Source organism: Stegostoma tigrinum, chromosome 50 (genome assembly GCF_030684315.1).
Source record: "Stegostoma tigrinum isolate sSteTig4 chromosome 50, sSteTig4.hap1, whole genome shotgun sequence".
NCBI classification, from domain to species: Eukaryota; Metazoa; Chordata; class Chondrichthyes; order Orectolobiformes; family Stegostomatidae; genus Stegostoma; species Stegostoma tigrinum.
This window is the reverse complement of record NC_081403.1, coordinates 1,276,982-1,287,532: the sequence shown is the minus strand read 5'-3', so window position 1 is coordinate 1,287,532 and position 10,551 is coordinate 1,276,982.

Here is a 10,551-nt window from a genome sequence, read left to right as displayed (position 1 = left end):
TAAATCCCATCTGGCCCAGGAGACTTATCTATCTTCACCCTCTGTAGGATTTCTAATACCTCTTCCTTGTGAACCTCAATCCCACCAAGTCTAGTAGCCTGTATCTCAGTATTCTCCTCGACAACATTGTCGTTTTCTAGAGTGAATACTGTTGAAAAATATTCATTTAGTGCTTCCCCATCTCCTCTGACTCCACACACAACTTACCACTACTATCCTTGATTGGGCCTAATCTTACTCACGTCATTCTTTCATTCCTTAAATACCTATAGAAAGCCTTAGGGTTTACCCTGAACCTATCCGGCAACAACTTCTTATGTCTCCTCCTGGCTCTTCTGAGCTCACTCTTTATGTCTTTGCTGGCTACTTTGTAACCAGGTGGCACTGTCGGAGGGTCAGTGCTGAGGGAGCGGGCACTGTCGGAGGGTCAGCGCTGAGGGAGCGGGCACTGTCGGAGGGTCAGTGCCGAGGGAGCGGGCACTGTCGGAGGGTCAGGGCTGAGGGAGCGGGCACTGTCGGAGGGTCAGCGCTGAGGGAGCGGGCACTGTCGGAGGGTCAGTGCTGAGGGAGGGGACACTGTCGGAGGGACAGCGCTGAGGGTTCGGGCACTGCCGGAGGGTCAGTGCTGAGGGAGCGGGCACTGTCGGAGTGTCAGCGCTGAGGGAGCGGGCACTGTTGGAGTGTCAGCGCTCAGGGAGCGGGCACTGTTGGAGTGTCAGCGCTGAGGGAGCGGGCACTGTCGGAGGGTCAGCGCTGAGGGTTCGGGCACTGTCGGAGGGTCAGCGCTGAGGGAGTGGGCACTGCCGGAGGGTCAGTGCTGAGGGAGCAGGCACTGCCAGAGGGTCAGTGCTGAGGGAGCGGGCACTGTCGGACAGTCAGCGCTGCGGGAGCAGGCACTATCGGAGGGTCAGTGCTGAGGGAGTAAGCACTGCCGGAGGGTCAGCGCTGCGGAAGCGGGCACTGCCGGAGGGTCGGTGCTGTTGGAGGGACAGTGCTGAGGGAGGGGTTGCTGTCGGAGGGTCAGTGCTGAGAGTGGACACTGTCAGAGGGTCAGCGCTGATGGAGCGGGGCACTGTCGGAGGGTCAGCGCTGAGGGTTCGGGCACTGTCAGAGGGTCAGTGCTGAGGGAGTGGGCACTGAGGGAGGGTCAGTGCTGAGGGAGCGGGCACTGTCAGAGGGTCAGCGCTGAGGGAGCGGGCACTGTCAGAGGGTCAGCGCTGAGGGAGCGGGCACAGTCAGAGGGTCAGCGCTGAGGGAGCGGGCACAGTCAGAGGGTCAGCGCTGAGGGAGCGGGCACTGTCGGAGGGTCAGCACTGAGGGTTCGGGCACTGTCGGAGGGTCAGTGCTGAGGGAGTGGGCACTGAGGGAGGGTCAGCGCTTAGGGTTCGGGCACTGTCGGAGGGTCAGCGCTGAGGGAGCGGGCACTGTTGGAGGGTCAGCGCTGAGGGTTCGGGCACTGTCGGAGGGTCAGCGCTGAGGGAGCGGGCACTGTCGGAGGGTCAGTGCTGAGGGAGCGGGCACTGCCAGAGGGTTAGTGCTGAGGGAGCGGGCACTGCCAGAGGGTCAGCGCTGAGGGAGTGGGCACTGTCGGAGGGTCAGCGCTCAGGTAGTGGGTATTGTCGGAGGGTCAGCGCTGAGGGAGCGGGCACTGTCGGAGGGTCAGCGCTCAGGGAGTGGGTATTGTCGGAGGGTCAGCGCTGAGGGAGCGGGCACTGTCGGAGGGTCAGCACTGAGGGAGTGGTCACTGTCGGAGGGTCAGCGCTGAGGGTTCGGGCACTGTTGGAGGGTCAGTGCTGAGGGAGTGGGCACTGAGGGAGGGTCAGCGCTGAGGGTTCGGGCACTGTCAGAGGGTCAGTGCTGAGGGAGTGGGCACTGAGGGAGGGTCAGTGCTGAGGGAGCGGGCACTGTCAGAGGGTCAGCGCTGAGGGAGCGGGCACTGTCGGAGGGTCAGCGCTGAGGGAGCGGGCACTGTCGGAGGGTCAGCGCTGAGGGAGCGGGCACTGTCGGAGGGTCAGTGGTGATGGAGTGGGCACTGAGAGAGGGTCAGCGCTTAGGGTTCGGGCACTGTTGGAGGGTCAGCGCTAAGGGAGCGGGCACTGTTGGAGGGTCAGCGCTGAGGGTTCGGGCACTGTCGGAGGGTCAGCGCTGAGGGAGCGGGCACTGTTGGAGGGTCAGCGCTGAGGGAGGGTCAGCGCTTATGGTTCGGGCACTGTCAGAGGGTCAGCGCTGATGGAGCGGGGCACTGTCGGAGGGTCAGCGCTGAGGGTTCGGGCACTGTCGGAGGGTCAGCGCTGAGGGTTCGGGCACTGTCAGAGGGTCAGTGCTGAGGGAGTGGGCACTGAGGGAGGGTCAGTGCTGAGGGAGCGGGCACTGTCAGAGGGTCAGCGCTGAGGGAGCGGGCACAGTCAGAGGGTCAGCGCTGAGGGAGCGGGCACTGTCGGAGGGTCAGCACTGAGGGTTCGGCCACTGTCGGAGGGTCAGTGCTGAGGGAGTGGGCACTGAGGGAGGGTCAGCGCTTCGGGTTCGGGCACTGTCGGAGGGTCAGCGCTGAGGGAGCGGGCACTGTTGGAGGGTCAGCGCTGAGGGTTCGGGCACTGTCGGAGGGTCAGCGCTGAGGGAGCGGGCACTGTCGGAGGGTCAGTGCTGAGGGAGCGGGCACTGCCAGAGGGTTAGTGCTGAGGGAGCGGGCACTGCCAGAGGGTCAGCGCTGAGGGAGTGGGCACTGCCGGACGGTTAGTGCTGAGGGAGCGGGCACTGTCGGAGGGTCAGCGCTCAGGGAGTGGGTATTGTCGGAGGGTCAGCGCTGAGGGAGCGGGCACTGTCGGAGGGTCAGCACTGAGGGAGTGGTCACTGTCGGAGGGTCAGCGCTGAGGGTTCGGGCACTGTTGGAGGGTCAGTGCTGAGGGAGTGGGCACTGAGGGAGGGTCAGCGCTGAGGGTTCGGGCACTGTCAGAGGGTCAGTGCTGAGGGAGTGGGCACTGAGGGAGGGTCAGTGCTGAGGGAGCGGGCACTGTCAGAGGGTCAGCGCTGAGGGAGCGGGCACTGTCGGAGGGTCAGCGCTGAGGGAGCGGGCACTGTCGGAGGGTCAGTGGTGATGGAGTGGGCACTGAGAGAGGGTCAGCGCTTAGGGTTCGGGCACTGTTGGAGGGTCAGCGCTAAGGGAGCGGGCACTGTTGGAGGGTCAGCGCTGAGGGTTCGGGCACTGTCGGAGGGTCAGCGCTGAGGGAGCGGGCACTGTTGGAGGGTCAGCGCTGAGGTAGCGGGCACTGCCGGAGGGTCAGCGCTGAGAGTGGGCACTGTCGGAGGGTCAGCGCTGAGGGAGCGGGCACTGTCGGAGGGTCAGCGCTGAGGGAGTGGGCACTGTCGGAGGGTCAGCACTGAGAGTGGGCACTGCCGGAGGGTCAGCGCTGAGAGTGGGCACTGTCGGAGGGTCAGCGCTGAGGGAGCGGGCACTGTCGGAGGGTCAGCGCTGAGGGAGTGGGCACTGCCGGAGGGTCAGCGCTGAGAGTGGGCACTGCCGGAGGGTCAGTGCTGAGAGTGGGCACTGTCAGAGGGTCAGGGCTGAGAGTGGGCACTGCCGGAGGGTCAGCGCTGAGGGAGCGGGCACTGCCGGAGGGTCAGCGCTGAGAGTGGGCACTGCCGGAGGGTCAGCGCTGAGAGTGGGCACTGTCCGAGGGTCAGCGCTGAGGGAGCGGGCACTGTCGGAGGGTCAGCGCTGAAGACAGACAGTAGAGTTGATGCTGTGTACCTGAACATTTATCTGATTGGTGTTTCTCTGAAGTTGGTGCCCATGTTCATTAACACTGAGCAGTCGGGTTTGGTGGGGATGGAACTGTCTCTGTAAACTCAGGATTATGTGAATGCGATGCTGTGCTCCAAGCAGAGACATCGAGCTTTACAGCACAGAAACAGACCTTTCAGCCCAACCATAATCCCACCTGCCTGCTCCTCGCCCATCTCCCTCCAAACCTTTCCAGTCCATGTCGTTATTATGAAACATAGAACATTACAGCACAGTACAGGCCCTTCGGCCCTCGATGTTGTGCCGACCTGTCATACTGATCTCAAGCCCATCTAACCTACACTATTCCATGTACGTCCATATGCTTATCCAATGATGACTTAAATGTACTTAAAGTTGGTGAATCTACTATCGTTGCAGGCAAAGCGTTCCATTCCCTTACTACTCTCTGAGTAAAGAAACTACCTCTGACATCCCTCCTATATCTTTCACCCCTCAATTTAAAGCTGTGCCACCTCGTGCTCGCCGTCACCATCCTTGGAAAAAGGCTCTCCCTATCCACCCTATCTAACCCTCTGATTATTTTATATGTTGCAATTATGGCTTTAAATGTTGTAACTGTACCCACATCCACAACTTCCTATGGAACTTCATTCCACACACAAGCCGCTCCCTGGGCTAAAAACAATGTTACCCTTAAGTTCTTTTTAAAAATCTTTCTCCTCCCCCCAAATTGTATTCTCTGAGTCTTGAAATCCTACCCTAGGGGAAAGACACCCACATTAACTATTGAGATGACAAGGTGTAGAGCTGGATGAACACAGCAGGCCAAGCAGCATCAGAGGAGCAGGAAAGACTTTTCGGTCCTAGGCCCTTTTTCTGAAGAAGGGTCTAGGACTGAACTGTCAGCCAGCTTTCCTGTTGCTGTGATGCTGCTTGGCCTGCTGTGTTCATTCAGCTCCACACCATGTTATCTCAGATTCTCCAGCATCTGCAGGTCCCACTATCTCTGAAATCATATTAACTCTATCTCTACCCCTCACCATTTTATAAACCTCTATCAGGTCGCCCCTTCTACACTCCAGTGAAATCTCTGCCAGCCTACACTCTGCCTGTAACTCCAACCCTCTCTACCTGGCATCATCCCGGTAAGTCTCTCCCGAACCCCCTCTCCAGCTTCATAATATCCATCCTACAACAGAACTGGGACACAGTTGCTCCAGAAGAGGCCTCACCAACGTCCCTGTACAACCTGAATGTGACATCCCAACTCCTACACTTAAAGCTCTGAGCGACGAAGGCGAGCGTGACAAATGCCTTCTTCGCCCCGTCCCCCCCGCCATCTACCTGTGAAGCAAACTTCAAAGGAGTGTTTCCCTGAATCCTGAGGGTCTCTCTCTGTCCCACATTGCTGCCCCAAGACCCTACCTGCAATCAAACTGCATTTCTCTTTGTATGATTATTCACAAACAAAATAGACCAAAGCCCTGGCGACTTGTAAAGTAAGTTTGAACCCAGTCTGAGACCTAGGTCCACCTGACCATCCACTGATGCACTGAGTGGGAATGTGAGACACTAGCAAAGAGAAAATCAGTTGCAAAATCAGAGGAACAGTTTCATCCTGCCCCCTTATGTCGGCCCTTTCATCCCTGAACAAACATACCAAAGTGGGCTGTTCGGCTCACTCTGCATATCTGTGCTAGTCCTCTGCAGCGGTCACTGCATCTCACAGAGGGGTTTTAGGGGCTGCCCTAAACCATGGCATGGTGGGGGTGGGGGAAATTCGGGTGGGTTGGGTTCAGCCTTCCCTCTGGAACTAGAGGACGGAAGTGGGGCCTGTTCTGGGGGATGCTGAGTGGATGTTGAAGTCACTGTGTAAATGTCAATCTGCTGTTTTTTCTGGTAGTGGTTGGGGGGGGCAGTGGGTGGCTGGTGTCGGAGGTGGGGGGGCAGTGGGTGGCTGGTGTCGGAGAGTGGGGGGGGCGGTGGGTGTCGGAGTGGGGGAGGCAGTGGGTGGCTGGTATCGGCATGGGGGGTGCGGTGGGTGGCTGGTGTCAGAGTGGGGGGGCAGTGGGTGGCTGGTGTCGGAGTGGGGGGGCGGTGGGTGTCAGAGTGGGGGGGCGGTGGGTGGCTGGTGTTGGAGTGGGGGGAGCGGTGGGTGTCGGAGTGGGGGTACGGTGGGTGTCGGAGTGGGGGTGCGGTGGGTGTCGGAGTGGGGGTGCGGTGGGTGTCGGAGTGGGGGGGCAGTGGGTGGCTGGTGTTGGAGTGGGGGGGCGGTGGGTGTCGGAGTGGGGGGGGGGCGGTGGGTGTCGGAGTGGGGGGGCAGTGGGTGGCTGGTGTCAGAGTGGGGGGGCAGTGGGTGGCTGGTGTCGGAGTGGGGGGGGGGGCGGTGGGTGTCAGAGTGGGGGGGCCGTGGGTGGTTGGTGTCGGAGTGGGGGGGGCGGTGGGTGTCGGAGTGGGGGGGGGGCAGTGGGTGGTTGGTGTCGGAGTGGAGGGGGCAGTGGGTGGCTGGTGTTGGAGTGGGGGGGGCGGTGGGTGTCGGAGTGGGGAGGGCAGTGGGTGGTTGGTGTCGGAGTGGGGGGGCAGTGGGTGGTTGGTGTTGGAGTGGGGGGGCAGTGGGTGGTTGGTGTTGGAGTGGGGGGGAGCGGTGGGTGGTTGGTGTCGGAGTGGGGGGGGCCGTGGGTGGCTGGTGTTGGAGTGGGGGGGGGCGGTGGGTGTCGGAAGTGGGGAGGGCAGTGGGTGGTTGGTGTCGGAGAGGGGGGGGCCGTGGGTGGCTGGTGTCGGAGTGGGGGGGGGCGGTGGGTGTCGGAGTGGGGGAGGGCAGTGGGTGGTTGGTGTCGGAGTGGGGGGGGCGGTGGGTGGCTGGTGTCGGAGTGGGGGGGGCAGTGGGTGGTTGGTGTCGGAGTGGGGGGGCAGTGGGTGGCTGGTGTCGAGGTGGGGGGGGGCAGTGGGTGGTTGGTGTCGGAGTGGGGGGGCAGTGGGTGGCTGGTGTCGGAGTGGGGGGGGCAGTGGGTGGTTGGTGTCGGAGTGGGGGGGCAGTGGGTGGCTGGTGTCGGAGTGGGGGGGGCGGTGGGTGTCGGAGTGGGGAGGGCAGTGGGTGGTTGGTGTCGGAGTGGGGGGGGGGCGGTGGGTGTCGGAGTGGGGGGGGCAGTGGGTGGCTGGTGTTGGAGTGGGGGGAGCGGTGGGTGGTTGGTGTAGGAGTGGGGGGGCAGTGGGTGGTTGGTGTCGGAGTGGGGGGGGCAGTGGGTGGCTGGTGTCGGAGTGGGGGGGGGGCAGTGGGTGGTTGGTGTCGGAGTGGGGGGGGCAGTGGGTGGCTGGTGTCGGAGTGGGGGGGGGCGGTGGGTGTCGGAGTGGGGAGGGCAGTGGGTGGTTGGTGTCGGAGTGGGGGGGGGCGGTGGGTGTCGGAGTGGGGGGGGCAGTGGGTGGCTGTTGTTGGAGTGGGGGGAGCGGTGGGGTGGTTGGTGTCGGAGTGGGGGGGGCAGTGGGTGGCTGGTGTCGGAGTTGGGGGGGGCGGTGGGTGTCGGAGTGGGGAGGGCAGTGGGTGGTTGGTGTCGGAGTGGGGGGGCAGTGGGTGGTTGGTGTCGGAGTGGGGGGGGCAGTGGGTGGCTGGTGTCGGAGTGGGGGGGGCAGTGGGTGGTTGGTGTCGGAGTGGGGGGGCAGTGGGTGGCTGGTGTCGGAGTGGGGGGGGCGGTGGGTGTCGGAGTGGGGAGGGCAGTGGGTGGTTGGTGTCGGAGTGGGGGGGGCGGGTGGGTGTCGGAGTGGGGGGGGCAGTGGGTGGCTGGAGTTGGAGTGGGGGGGAGCGGTGGGTGGTTGGTGTCGGAGTGGGGGGGCAGTGGGTGGTTGGTGTCGGAGTGGGGGGGCAGTGGGTGGCTGGTGTCGGAGTAGGGGGGGGCAGTGGGTGGTTGGTGTCGGAGTGGGGGCGCAGTGGGTGGCTGGTGTCGGAGTGGGGGGGGCGGTGGGTGTCGGAGTGGGGAGGGCAGTGGGTGGTTGGTGTCGGAGTGGGGGGGGCGGTGGGTGTCGGAGTGGGGGGTGCAGTGGGTGGCTGGTGTTGGAGTGGGGGGAGCGGTGGGTGGTTGGTGTCGGAGTGGGGGGGGCAGTGGGTGGCTGGTGTCGGAGTGGGGGGGGCGGTGGGTGTCGGAGTGGGGAGGGCAGTGGGTGGTTGGTGTCGGAGTCGGGGGGCAGTGGGTGGCTGATGTCGGAGTTGGGGGGGCGGTGGGTGGCTGGTGTTGGAGTGGGGGGGGCGGTGGGTGTCAGAGTGGGGGGGCAGTGGGTGGTTGGTGTCGGAGTGGGGGGGCGGTGGGTGTCGGAGTGGGGGGGCGGTGGGTGGCTGGTGTCGGAGTGGGGGGGCGGTGGGTGTCAGAGTGGGGGGGCCGTGGGTGGCTGGTGTTGGAGTGGGGGGGAGCGGTGGGTGTCGGAGTGGGGGGGGCGGTGGGTGTCAGAGTGGGGGGGGCCGTGGGTGGTTGGTGTCGGAGTGGGGGGGGCGGTGGGTGTCGGAGTGGGGGGGGGCGGTGGGTGGCTGGTGTTGGAGTGGGGGGGGGCGGTGGGTGGCTGGTGTCGGAGTGGGGGGGGCAGTGGGTGGTTGGTGTCGGAGTGGGGGGGCAGTGGGTGGTTGGTGTCGGAGTGGGGGGGGCGGTGGGTGTCGGAGTGGGGGGGGCAGTGGGTGGCTGGTGTCGGAGTGGGGGGGCAGTGGGTGGTTGGTGTCGGAGTGGGGGGGGCGGTGGGTGTCGGAGTGGGGGGGGCGGTGGGTGTCAGAGTGGGGGGGCAGTGGGTGGTTGGTGTCGGAGTGGGGGGGGCGGTGGGTGTCGGAGTGGGGGGGGCGGTGGGTGTCAGAGTGGGGGGGCCGTGGGTGGTTGGTGTCGGAGTGGGGGGGGCGGTGGGTGTCGGAGTGGGGGGGGGCGGTGGGTGGCTGGTGTTGGAGTGGGGGGGCGGTGGGTGGCTGGTGTCGGAGTGGGGGGGCGGTGGGTGTTGGAGTGGGGGGGGCAGTGGGTGGTTGGTGTCGGAGTGGGGGGGGCGGTGGGTGTCGGAGTGGGGGGGCAGTGGGTGGTTGGTGTCGGAGTGGGGGGGGGCAGTGGGTGGCTGGTGTCGGAGTGGGGGGGGCGGTGGGTGTCAGAGTGGGGGAGCCGTGGGTGGCTTGGTGTCGGAGTGGGGGGGGCGGTGGGTGTCAGAGTGGGGGAGCCGTGGGTGGTTGGTGTCGGAGTGGGGGGGTGCGGTGGGTGTTGGAGTGGGGGGGCAGTGGGTGTCGGAGTGGGGGGGGCGGTGGGTGGCTGGTGTCGGAGTGGGGGGGCGGTGGGTGTTGGAGTGGGGGGGGCAGTGGGTGGTTGGTGTCGGAGTGGGGGGGGGCGGTGGGTGTCGGAGTGGGGGGGGCGGTGGGTGTCGGAGTGGGGGGGGCGGTGGGTGTCAGAGTGGGGGGGCGGTGGGTGGCTGGTGTCGGAGTGGGGGGGGGGGTGGGTGTCAGAGTGGGGGGGCCGTGGGTGGCTGGTGTTGGAGTGGGGGGGTGCGGTGGGTGTTGGAGTGGGGGGGCAGTGGGTGTCGGAATGGGGGGGGCGGTGGGTGGCTGGTGTCGGAGTGGGGGGGGCGGTGGGTGTCGGAGTGGGGGGGGCGGTGGGTGTCGGAGTGGGGGGGGCGGTGGGTGTCGGAGTGGGGGGGTGCGGTGGGTGGCTGGTGTCGGAGTGGGGGGGGGCGGTGGGTGGCTGGTGTTGGAGTGGGGGGGCGGTGGGTGTCAGAGTGGGGGGGCCGTGGGTGGCTGGTGTTGGAGTGGGGGGGCGGTGGGTGTTGGAGTGGGGGGGCGGTGGGTGTTGGAGTGGGGGGGCGGTGGGTGGCTGGTGTCGGAGTGGGGGGGGGCAGTGGGTGTCGGAGTGGGGGGGGCGGTGGGTGTCAGAGTGGGGGGGCCGTGGGTGGCTGGTGTCGGAGTGGGGGGGGCAGTGGGTGGCTGGTGTCGGAGTGGGGGGGCGGTGGGTGGCTGGTGTCGGAGTGGGGGGGCGGTGGGTGTCAGAGTGGGGGGGCCGTGGGTGGCTGGTGTCGGAGTGGGGGGGGGCGGTGGGTGTCGGAGTGGGGGGGGGGCGGTGGGTGTCGGAGTGGGGGGGGGCGGTGGGTGTCAGAGTGGGGGGGCCGTGGGTGGCTGGTGTCGGAGTGGGGGGGGGGGTGCTGCTGAAGTCACATGACACTGGGCACAGTCTGGCAGGTTTATTTGTAATTGCAGGCTTTCGAAGCTAAGACGGGCTGTTCCTGTTCGGTCGCTGCTCCTCGGATCTCTCCAGCCATTTTGTGCATCTCCAGCACTCCCTCGCTTTTAGTTTTTTTTCCCGGTGATTGCGGTGTTGCCCGGATTAACCAGATTATCCGTCATTCCTGTTACCTGTTAGTCAGCTGTTGGACACTTTACTCCCACCTTCCGACCCTTTCCATCACACCCCAGGGGACTACAACCAACGTCAGTGAATGGACTACAGTATGAGTTCACGTCCGGTTCCGGGTATGGGCGGGCTGCAACGTGAGGGCACGGACCGTTTCATGGCCCTGTCGGACTACAACTGACGTCACTCGGCGGACTACATTATGACGTAACGTCCTGTACCCGCAGTGTTTGGACTACACCCGTCTAACCATTGTTTGGCGTCACGGCAGTCCGGCGCGCCGTGCCCGACGGGATCGTTTGTAGTTTGGGGTCTGGGTTTGCACCCCTGGTAGTGGGCGGGGGAACGTCACGGGTGGACTACATCTCCCGGCCAGCCCCTCCGGTCCCCACTGAAGGAAGCGGTGGTGAATGTCCCGGATGTCATACGGCGGGGAAGAAGGAGAGAAAATGGCGG